Here is an 11,184-nt window from a genome sequence, read left to right as displayed (position 1 = left end):
CCTGTAACTGGCTTTGGCTCTGTTTACAGCTTCTTCATCACAGAGCTATCCTGTCTGAGAGTAGGGGAGTTAGAGAGGACTGGTGGGAACGGTTCTGCAGATAAATAGATTGTGCTGTTCTCTGAGAGGGACAGTTTCTTGGCACCTGGTGCCTATTTCAATAGGCTGCAGTATTAAGTGTTCTGCATATCTATTTTCTTGGCTTGAATTAGCTGTTTTCATGACTTGGAGAACTCTAGGTAATGAAGCTATGCCAGCTTGGGGCGTAGCAGAGTGCGTCCCACCACAGTTCGAAAGGAACGAGAAAGCCCTATAGAGAAGCCCTCTTTCTTTAGGGAATCATCACTTGATAAGTTCATCTGTGATTAATTGGCTAAAGGCTCACCAAATATAGTCACCTCGAATATTCCAAAGTGACATATTAGTGGTTTCCATGGGAACCTAAGTCAAGTAATGGAATGTTAATACTTCAAAAGTTTGAGATCATCTGAGGCTCCTATATGACTTGATGAAATTAAGCAAGGCCCTGGATCCCAGGGATAGGTTCACAGTTTCTTCAGTGTGCTGCCTGAGCAGGGCAGACCCAGGTCATGAGTTTCATACACAGAGCCTTCCTTGAAGTTCCTGTCTTTTAGATTGTAAGCTCTCTGAGGGCAGGGACCAAGTCCAATCCCTTTTGTTATTGTCACAGCTGGGGTGCAACAGGTTAACTATTCACTGAATGCATGATGACTCTCTTCTGGGAGACTCCTCTGACTGGACAGACATCAGTCATATTCATAACTGGGATGTGAATCACCTCTCCAGAACAGAGCACAATAACTGAAGCTTCAAGGACATATCCTCTATGATGAACATCTTACTGTGACAACTCTCCTTTGCCTTCTACCTGTGCTGAAAAGAAGTTCAAACGGGCTGCTTGGTTCCACACATCAGTGTCTGTTGGAGGAGAATTCTATTGCCTTGCCCAGAACTATGAGACTTAACCTGGTTACAAGATGCCAGTAATGAACCCCTGACCTATTTAATCAATGAAGATTATAAATGTGTTTATATGATGTTAATTGATATTTAAGCATAAAACTGTTTTCAGTTTTAGTATTTAGGGGTTGGTTTTTATTTTTTTCTTTTTTGAAAAATGCTGAGGGATATTTTGAAAAGGTTACCCATGCATGTTAGTTGTTAGTTTTTTGCAAGTGTGTCCTTTTTTTTTTTAGTGTATACAATGTAAGAAGGGAGAGCAGTAAGAGGGAAAAGCAATTACATTTTTCTCCTGTAGTTTAAATAAAGCACCTAGCAGGTGTCCTGTGAGTAGTGGAGCACCATATATGTGAGGAGTGTATGTGAGAACATAGGTTGTAAAAGGCACATGAGCTGGACCTATGGAGGAACATGGACTATGAGAATGAAGCGCCATCATGGTGATCTTTGCATCACAGGTGAGTGACCCTCAGCTGTGAGGCCCAAGACCCAGAGTCTAGAATAAGGAGACCATTAAGAAAACCCAATTTCTTGGAACAGTGTCTCACAAACTTTTGAAACATATGGGCTTCCGAGTTTAGCTGAATTGGGGTTAATCATTCTGTAGCTATAAATTTTATTCTTGCCATCTGGCTTCTGGGTTGGTAATTGGTGGACAGCAACCCTACTGCCACTGGTTTTTGTTTTTGTTTTTGTTTTGTTTTGTTTTTAAATCAGAACCTTTCCCCCCTTAAACTGTTAAATCCAAACCGTTTCTGTTCAATGAAAGAATTCTATTTTTCAGAAATATGTTTTTATTTGTTTGTTTGATGGGTCCCAGAAAACACTAATAAAAACCACAGAGGCCATGCTGGAGATGTGTTTCCTTCTTTGGGATAAGCTGTCCTGCAAACTAAATGCAGGAACAGAACATGGCTTCTGGTTATGTCAGTGCTCTTTTTTTTAAATTTTTTTTTTTTATTTTTTAGGATTTATTTATTTTGTGCATATGTGTGTGTACCTGCTTGTCTGTACACTATGTGTGTGAAAAGGTGTCAGGTCTCATGGGACTGTAATTGCTCGATTTGAGTGCTGGGAACCAAACCCAGGCACTCTACAGACATATCAAGCATTCTTAACTGCTGAGCCATCTTTGCAGTTCCCAGATGTTGGCATTTATCTCTCCTGTGCCAGATGTTGTGGAGGATGACAGAGACAGAGTTGCTCAGCTCTACTGTAGCTTACACACTGACATATGGAAACAGACAAAGAAAATCAAACATAGCTTATCCCATGTGTGGAGCAAGGAGAAAGGTTGGAGGGGATGAGAGCAGGTGAGGTTGTGTTGCTGGTTTAGAGAGAGCTGAGAAAGAAAGAACCTCAGCAAGGGTTGACAGTTCTAAGAGGAGGAGCCCCAGATAACTGGAAGAGTATGCTGTGCCAAACAGCCAGCAAATGCAAAGGCCCAGAGGTAGCTGTGTTACTGTCGTACCTAATGAACAGGGAAGAAGTCCGTTTGCAGAAACAGACTTACCATGGTTAGTCATGATGCAAGAGAAGCATGGGCAGGACCTACAGGCAGGGTCTGCTCTTTGCTTTGCATGGGGGTTGGGCATTCAAAGGATAGCATACTTCAACTCCTGGCTCAAATGGTGGTTGTGCCTAGAGTGAACTTCTGTAGAAAGGCATTTGGTGCCAGGTGTACATTCACAGTAGTGGGATCCTCTCTCATTCTGGTTTCAAATACAATCCTCATAAACGTTTTCAATAACTGAGCTCTGATTATGGTACCTTTCTCCATGGACCCACCATCTGTCACTCAGTCACCTAACCCCACACAGGTGTAATGAAAATAATAGCTAATTGCTTGGGGGACAATTCACAAGGTGTGAAGAACTGTGATAGGCCCTTACTCACTGTATTTAATCCTCATGTAGGCTGGCGATACATTAATTTGTTATACTGAACAAAATAGTGAGGAAGGTTAACTGACTTTCTCAAATTCATGAACTACTACAAGTCTGGCATTGTTTGCTATCAAAGTTCAAGCCTTCACCCTGTTTCTCTAGTTTCCAGAGATGCTAAGTTTTGGTGAGTGTGTGTGCACGCGCACCCACCCACCCACATTCATGTGCACATGAATGCACAGACCCTTTCTTTAGCATGTTGGGATTTGTAAGTTAAATCGTGTTTTCCAGAGCTGTATACGGTAGGACTTCTTGGAGGCTTTGTGCTGTTGATGATGTACATTGGATCTACAAGAGAAACAGCAAGCATGGCCATTTCTCAAGCGTATTTGGGATGGACCATTTCCATCCAAGAAGACCTCATCATTTGCTTTTTAACACTTAATGATATAATGATTTTTAGAGATGACTTCTAAGATGTGGATGAGGTGGCCTTTTTATGATCTGGCCAAATAACTATGCTGATATATTTCTGCATGCCAATTCGGCCAACTTTAAGAATGTTCCATTCTTTTCAGAAGAAATTTTTCACTAACTTCCCTGTGTATTGTTTATTTGTGTGGATGCATTTCAGCACTTTTTCAGTAATCAGAAACCAAAAACCAAAACCCAAAACATTTAACTCTCTGGAATTATCTATCTAAAACTATTTACACTAGCTAAAATTTGATAAATTGAGCATTTAGTTTCTTACATTGTCCACCTTTCATGTGCTGAATGGCCACAGATGGCTAGTGGCTCCTGCATTGGACAGACAGGATGTAGACAACAGCCATCATTAGAGAAGAGTCTATTTACCACACTAGATCTGAGATGGAGGGAGCAGTGAGCCAAGGTAACCACCAAGAAACAAGATCCCATAACCTTAAGAACCAGAGGTGACTTTGAAATGTAGAGAACAACAAAATAAAGACGGGTTAAATGTCCTTGCTTTTGCTGGAATGAGGACAGTGTCTTCAAGAACAAACAAGTTTGATGTTGCCAGTGGGAGTATGGAGTAGAAGGATTCAATTATTTCCAAAACCCACAAGTACCCTACAGTTATTAATATGGATAGCTTGAATCTGTGGCTTTCTGGTTCTAAATGCTGACAATGAGGGGAGATGGTTGTTCCAGGAACAGGAATAAAAGTTCCCCAAATATGAATGGCTGCCACGTACGCACACTATGCACTAAAAATGGCGCCAAAGCCATTGTCTTCCTTCCTTTGGAGGACACTGTCTTGTAGCCTATGTAGCTCTGTCCCTTCTCAGAAGTAAATCTCATTTGTGCTGGTCACAGCCGGTTCTCTCTGGTCATATCAAGGCAGTGGCAATGCTCTGCTGAAAGTCACAGCCAATGCCGTTTTGCCTGAAGGCTTCACTGTCCACTATTCCTTCCATTGCAATGCTCTTTTCTTTCAGCCTTGACGTAACTGGCTCCTTTGAGGTCACATGGCACAGAGTCACCTTTTCGGATACATTTGCTGCAGCTGCCTGCCTACCCCCATCACCTTCTATTAGTTTGTTCACGTTTCATATTTTCAGAAAATATAATATTTGCCACTCTATTTTCTTTTTATAATAATTTTTATTTTTTAAAATTATAATTATTTTCCCCCTTCCCTCCCCCCCTGCCCCTCCCTCCAACCTCTCCCATGCACTCACCTTGCTCTCCCTCAAGTATATATATACATACATATATGCAATCTGGTGATATATTAATAAGTTTTGGCAAGAAACTTAATTAAATGGCGAGAATGCTTAACCGACTTTCTTAATGTCATGAGCAAGTAATGAGTCTGGCATTGTTTACTATCAAAATCCAAGCTCTTACCCTGTTTCTCTAGTTTCTCAAGATGCTAATGTTATACACACACACACACACACACACACACACACACACACACACACGTGCACAAAGGACCCTTTTATTAAATATGTTAGAATTTCTAAGTTAAATAATGTTTTCCAGAGCTGTATACTGCAGAACTTCTCAGAGTCATTATGTTGATGTACATTGTGAATCTGTAATAGAAATAGAAACCATAGAATACACATATATGTGTGTGTATTTCTAAATATATAAATAAAACCTGCTTAGTCTGTTTTCAGTTTGTTATTTTATATTTAAAATGTTTACTTTAATTGCTAGGTCATAAGTCATTAGCAAGAAGAGACCTGACACCAGCACCTTCCCAGAGCTAGGATATGTACCTAGGATATGCACCTAAGATATGCACCAGACACCATCAGTGTCTGTTGAACATGTAAGCGAAGGACCTTATTTTGATAGAACTGTCTGGTCCTTGCTGTTAGCTAGGAGAAGAGCCCATCTGCCCCCCCTTTTTTTTTAACTAGCCATAAATCCCTCCAGTCAAATGTGAATCTTCTTGATCATGTCACATTTCTTCCATCTCCAACAGAGAGCATCATAAGGATGCTCCACTTTAATGCTGACATCATAAAACCTCCCTATGTCACAGCCAACTCATCTTCTCCTCTACCTCACTGTGAGTCAGGAGGGTCACACATCCTAAATAGTGAACAGAGCAGACGTGGAGGCAGAGGGTACACATTAGAGCCACTAGGGCATGATGTCTGCCGAGTTCCGGTACTTCTGAGGAAGAGGTCTCAGGGATGAACCCTGGGAAATGCTCCCCTTAATCACCAGCTCCTGTTTCTTCCCTGCTTCACTCTGTGTGTACGTGAGCAGGCACACATGTCCCTGCCCTTCTCTCGCCTGCTTTCTGCGACGACTCTTTTGGTGACCCTGTTTCTTCACTGTCCTCTTCCTTCCTCTTGCTCACAGATCCTTTCAAGATTGTTTCTCTCTCCAAACCTGTCTTTCCAGGTTGATGAAAGACAAAGCCAAAGAGGAGTAGGTCCAGGACCAGGGATGGTGCCACCTCTCTGGAAGGCTCGGAGGTGACAATAACACATGGTATTTACTTAAGAGTTATTAGCACATCAACTGTTCTCCACTCTACTGTTTAGTCATGTCATTCAACACTAATGGACTTTTCCAACAGCAAACAGAAAGAGAAGAAGGAAAACAAACAGGGCATTCACACTAGATAGAGGCAGTGATCCCTGCCAGAGCTGTGAAAACAGAGGTCATCTCTCAAGCTGCATCTGAGGACACCGCTCACCTGAGCGGGCATTTACAGGGCTCAGGACTCTCCACTGAGGTTTCTTGTGCAGGGAAAGCAGGGAGAACTGAACAACACAGCTTCATGGTATAAGGGGGGGAAAAGCATCACATTTATTCAGCAACTTCCAACTAGGTATTGCTGATAACCCTGAGCCAGTTACTGCTAGGGGCTACCACAGTGCGCCACACACTAAAGACAAGGTCAAGTGTCTGCTCCAACCTCATATAGTAGGTCAGCGTCAGAGGTCACCTGACAGCCAGTGCTACTCTACCACCTTGCCTCTATTGATGGCCATATTTTCTTTAAGAAGGAGAATAATGTCCAATGAGCAGGCTGGGGAAAGAGGTTCACAGCACAGTACACACAGGCCTTAGAGTTGGAAGAATCCCAGCTCTGGTTTTCATTTTCAGTTGTGATCTTGGTAACTGGGCAAATGACTTTACGTCATTCAACCTCTGGTTCTTCACGAATGAGCAGCGAGTTCTGAATTGGAGTGAGTACTGTGTGTGTGTGTGGTGGGGGAGGGCAGCCATACTGTGATCAGTGATAAGTAGAGAGTCAGAACACTGGTCCTGGGTTTTAGTCACACCTCTGCTGCTAACATGAGGAAGTTCCTGAAATTCTCCATCTGCCAATCGACAGGTTGGATCTGAGCATCTCTGAAGTTGCCTCAAGTAGAAAATTGCTAGAATTTGTGAAAATACGTTTGAATTCAGTCCAATATTAATTTAAATGTGTATAATTCAGCCAAACAACTTTGCAATGGCTTCTGTTCATTGTCCTAGTATGGTGGTATTGTGTTCCCTGAAATATTGTGCACCCTAATAAACTTATCTGGGGTCAGAGACAGAACAGCCACAATATTAAACACGAGGATAGGCAGTGGTAGCACACGCCTTTAATTCTAGCATTCCAGAAGCAGAAATCCATCTGTTCAAGGATACAGCCAAGCATGGTGACTCACACCTTTAATCCCAGGGAGTGATGGCAGAAGGAGAAAGATTTATTAGGCATGAAGACCAGAAACTAGAAGCATTTGGCTGGTTAAGCTTTCAGGCTTGGAGCAGCACAGTTCAGCTGAGACCCATTCTGGATGAGGACTCAGAGGCTTCCAGCCTGAGGAAACAGCATCAGCTGAGGACCTGTCAAGGTGAGGTAGCTGTGGCTTATCTGCTTCTCTGATCTTCCAGCATTCACCCCAATAACTGGCCTCAGGTTTGATTTTATCAATAAAACCATTTAAGGTTCATGCTACATCCTAGAATGAATTGTGGAGCTGAAGTGACCACAGAGTCATCTCTCGTGGTGGTGTGGCTTGTAGAGGAGGGAGGGGAGTGAAAGCAAATACCGCCAACACTGGGTCCCTGAGTGTGTGTAACTACTTCCAGGGGAGGCTGCCCTTTTAGATCGGAAAGTTGAATGCAGAGTTTTGTCAAACATCCGAATAGGGGTTGGAGAGAGGGCTCAGTGGCAAAGAGCACTTGTTCTTGCAGAGGACCTGGGTTCAGTTCCCAGCACCCACATGGCAGTTCACAACTAGCTCTACTTCCAGTCCCAGGGGACCTGACACCTTCTTCTGACTTCAACAGGCACCAGGCATACACATTGTGTGCAGATGTACATGCAAGAAAAACCTTCATGCACATAAAGTAAACATTTTTTAAAAGCACAAATAATAATTTGAAATTCAAAACTCACGAAGGACATTGCCTTTCCCTGAGACTGATGGGTCCCCCAAGTGCTATTACAGGACTTCATGCCTGGTGACATCAGCAACGGGTCAGGTTGGACCGGCATTTAAGGTTATCCAAGATACTAGATTTTTCAGCCACCGAGCAGAAATTTATGAATTAATATAGTTTATTAATTTTTATTTTAGATGGTCTCTGTTGATTGCAAAATGAATAGTACTAGCTAACATTATCATAAAAGTAGACGATGTCAGGGTCTTATGGTAACATAGTCTCTAAAGCATGTGATAGGAGCATACTTCAGAAGCCAGAAGCTGAAAGCATGTGGTCTGATCTTTGGGAGTATAGTTTTCTCAATGTAAAAGAGGCATGGGACAGTGAGAAAGTGGCATGTCTATCACAGGCTATCACTGGAAGCATTTGTTGGCAGCTAAGGTATGCAAAAGGACCAAGGAAGCTGGGGTTGGAGGGAGAGCAGGGATCTGGGGAGAGGGATTGTCCTGGCCAAGGAATGGAGCTCATTCGATTCTCTGGTAGGGTGGTTTAAGGTGCTGGGTACTGTGCAAGCCTAGGCCAAGTGGAAACAGAATCCAAAGTAAGAGAAACCTGGGATCATATTAATGAAGGTGACTGACAGCTTTTGTCAGAATTTTGACTGTCTGTGGAACAAATCCCTCTCTCCTGCAGCCTCCTGGGAGGCCAGTTCCAGCCCAGTTCTGGCCAGTCCTGAGTCCAGTGCACTGATTCTTATCTGAGAGGAGCCATGGCCAGTTGTATGGTCGGATGACACAGAAGAGATCACAGGCTGCTTTGTGTGGGCAATGTGTTTGATCTGGAGACTTCCATCAACATCTTGATTCACAGAGTCCAAAATGTACTGCAATATTTAAACACTAGGCTCTGGGGCCAGATTGTTTGTGTTTGAGTTTGGGCTCAGCTATGATACTAATGATGTGTAAGGCTATGGTGTGAGTGTGCTCATTTTGAAGATTCTAGGAAAAAAAATAATAAGAAGTTCAGGAAAGTTGTGGTCTTCCAGCTTCCCAAATTCCTACAAGGAGCGTAAAGGGTCACCAAGGTCTGGCTGTCTTTAAAGCTGTTGTCACTTCTGTTAGGAGGAGCTGCCTTTAAACACACAGTTGTAGGGTGAACACTTTTTTCTGATTTTTTTTTAGGTTCTATGTCTAGGGACCTGAGGGTGGGGTACTATCTCAAACAAAAAGAAGAAATAAGGAAATAATTGCTAGCATCCCCCCACCCCCATATCTATTCCATGCCTGGCAATTCTGCCAATAAAAGCTTTATAACGTATAGCTGTGGTCATGCCATCTCTGGGTGATGAGGTCTTCAAAAGATTCCCACCACCTGAAGATCAAACTTTTTAGCTGTATTTTCCATTCTTACCTTTCATAAAAATAAATAAAATAAAATTGTGGGTTTCTATGAAATCAAGACTCCTCAGATTTTAAGCAATACTAAGATTCGCACTCCCAATTATGATGCAATATTCCTTATTGAAACAACTAGAGAAGTTTGAGAGCATTAAGAACAGGACTCGAGATGACAAAACTCTCAGAAAATGATCAACATAAAGAAAGAAAAATAACATTTTAAACAAGGTTTTATCTCAGGGTATTTTTTTTAAATTTTAGAGTTTTCTGTTTCTGTGAAGGATGCCATTGATATTTTTGTGGGGATTACATTGAATCTATAGATAATTTTGGAGCTCATTTATATTTTAATAATATTAGTTCTTTCAGTTCATGAACATGTATGCCAGTTTTTGGTGTGTCTTACTTAGTTTTAAATCAGTGTTTCATATTTTAAGTTGTAGCTATCTTCCATCCCATTCATTAAATTTCTTTCTAGATTTTTTGAAGTGTTTGTGGATGGAATTGCTTTCTTGATTTCTTTTCCACTAAATTCATTATTGGTATAGAAAATGCTTTTATGCATGTATATAAGTGGGTGTGAGTGTGGAGCTAGGTCATAAAACTAGAAGGAAGCCATAAGATGGTGAAAAGAGGTGTTGAGGAAGAGGAAGAGGGCAGCAGGAACACGCGACATAAAGTAGAAAGGAGGCTACAGAGAGAGAAATGGTATAAGAGAGAGGCCAGAGAAATAGGGAAAAAAGGGGTACACGAATCACCAAAACCCAATTTTGTTTGAAAACTCCATTAGGAAACCTAATACTTTGCATTCTACTTAAGAATAAAGTGCTGTCACTGATTTTTGCACATTGATTTTGTATACTATAGTTCTATTGACTTTATTAGTTCTTAGCATTTTTGTGTAGTCTTTATATTTCCTGTATATGAAATCATGCCATCTGCACACAGGGATAATTTTACATCTTCCTGTTGTGTTTGGAGTCCTTTTATCCATTTTCTTGTCTAACTGCTCTGTTTAAGACTTCTAATTCTGCATTGAATATGTGGCCAAATGAGCATGTTTTTTCCTGTATCAGATCTTAGAGGAAATGCTTTCAGCTTTTCTAGATTTAGAGTGATGATGACTGGATGCTATATGTAGACTTGATTGTGGCAAAATGTGGTCCTTCTATATCCAAGTTATTGTAGGTTTTATTATGAACAAATGCTGAATCTTATGGAGAGTATTTTCTGTTTCTATTGGAAGGAGGTGAAATAGTTACATGATATGGAGAGAAACCAGAGCACTTTTTTTTCCTCTCTTATGATGAGCATATAACTTTTGTTCTGTATTATTTTGATGTAATATGTTAAGTTTCTTGACTTACATATGTTGAACCATCCTTGAATATCAGGAATAAATTTCACTTGATCATGGTGTATAAACATTTTGATATGTTGCTGGGTTAGGGTTGCTTTGTGTTTTTTTATTTATTTGTTTATTTTGGATTTTTGAGGCTTTCCTTGAACTTGCCATGTGTACCAGGCTGGCCTTGAACTCACCAAGCTCCACCCATCTTTGCCTCTCAAGCATTGGGATTAAAGGCATAAGCTACCATGACTAGCTGTTTGTATTTTGTTAAGTTTCCTAAATATGTTTGTGAGGGAAACTGATGTTTGTTTGTTTGTTTTTGTATTTTGTTTTCTGTTTCAGTAGTAGGATAAGAATGAGTTTGACAGATTTCCCCCCTTTTCAACATTTTTGGTAATAGTTTGCAAAGGAAAACAATTTTAAGATCCATATAGAACCATGAAGGGCCCCAAATAGCCAAACTGATACTCAACATGAAGAGTAGAGGAGGGAGCACCCCATCACCTTGATTTCAGCACTGTCTGTGAACCTATAGTAACAGCAGTAGCATAGCATTGCCATATGCGTCAACACTAACACTGGTGGAACAGAATACAGAACCCAGAAATAAATCCATTTAAAAATGTCTTGTTTACTCTTTGATATTTTCATACATGTGTATGATGTATCTTGATCTCATCATCTCCTAACT

Source organism: Onychomys torridus, chromosome 4 (assembly GCF_903995425.1).
Source record: "Onychomys torridus chromosome 4, mOncTor1.1, whole genome shotgun sequence".
NCBI classification, from domain to species: Eukaryota; Metazoa; Chordata; class Mammalia; order Rodentia; family Cricetidae; genus Onychomys; species Onychomys torridus.
Note: the sequence above shows the minus strand (reverse complement) of the source record.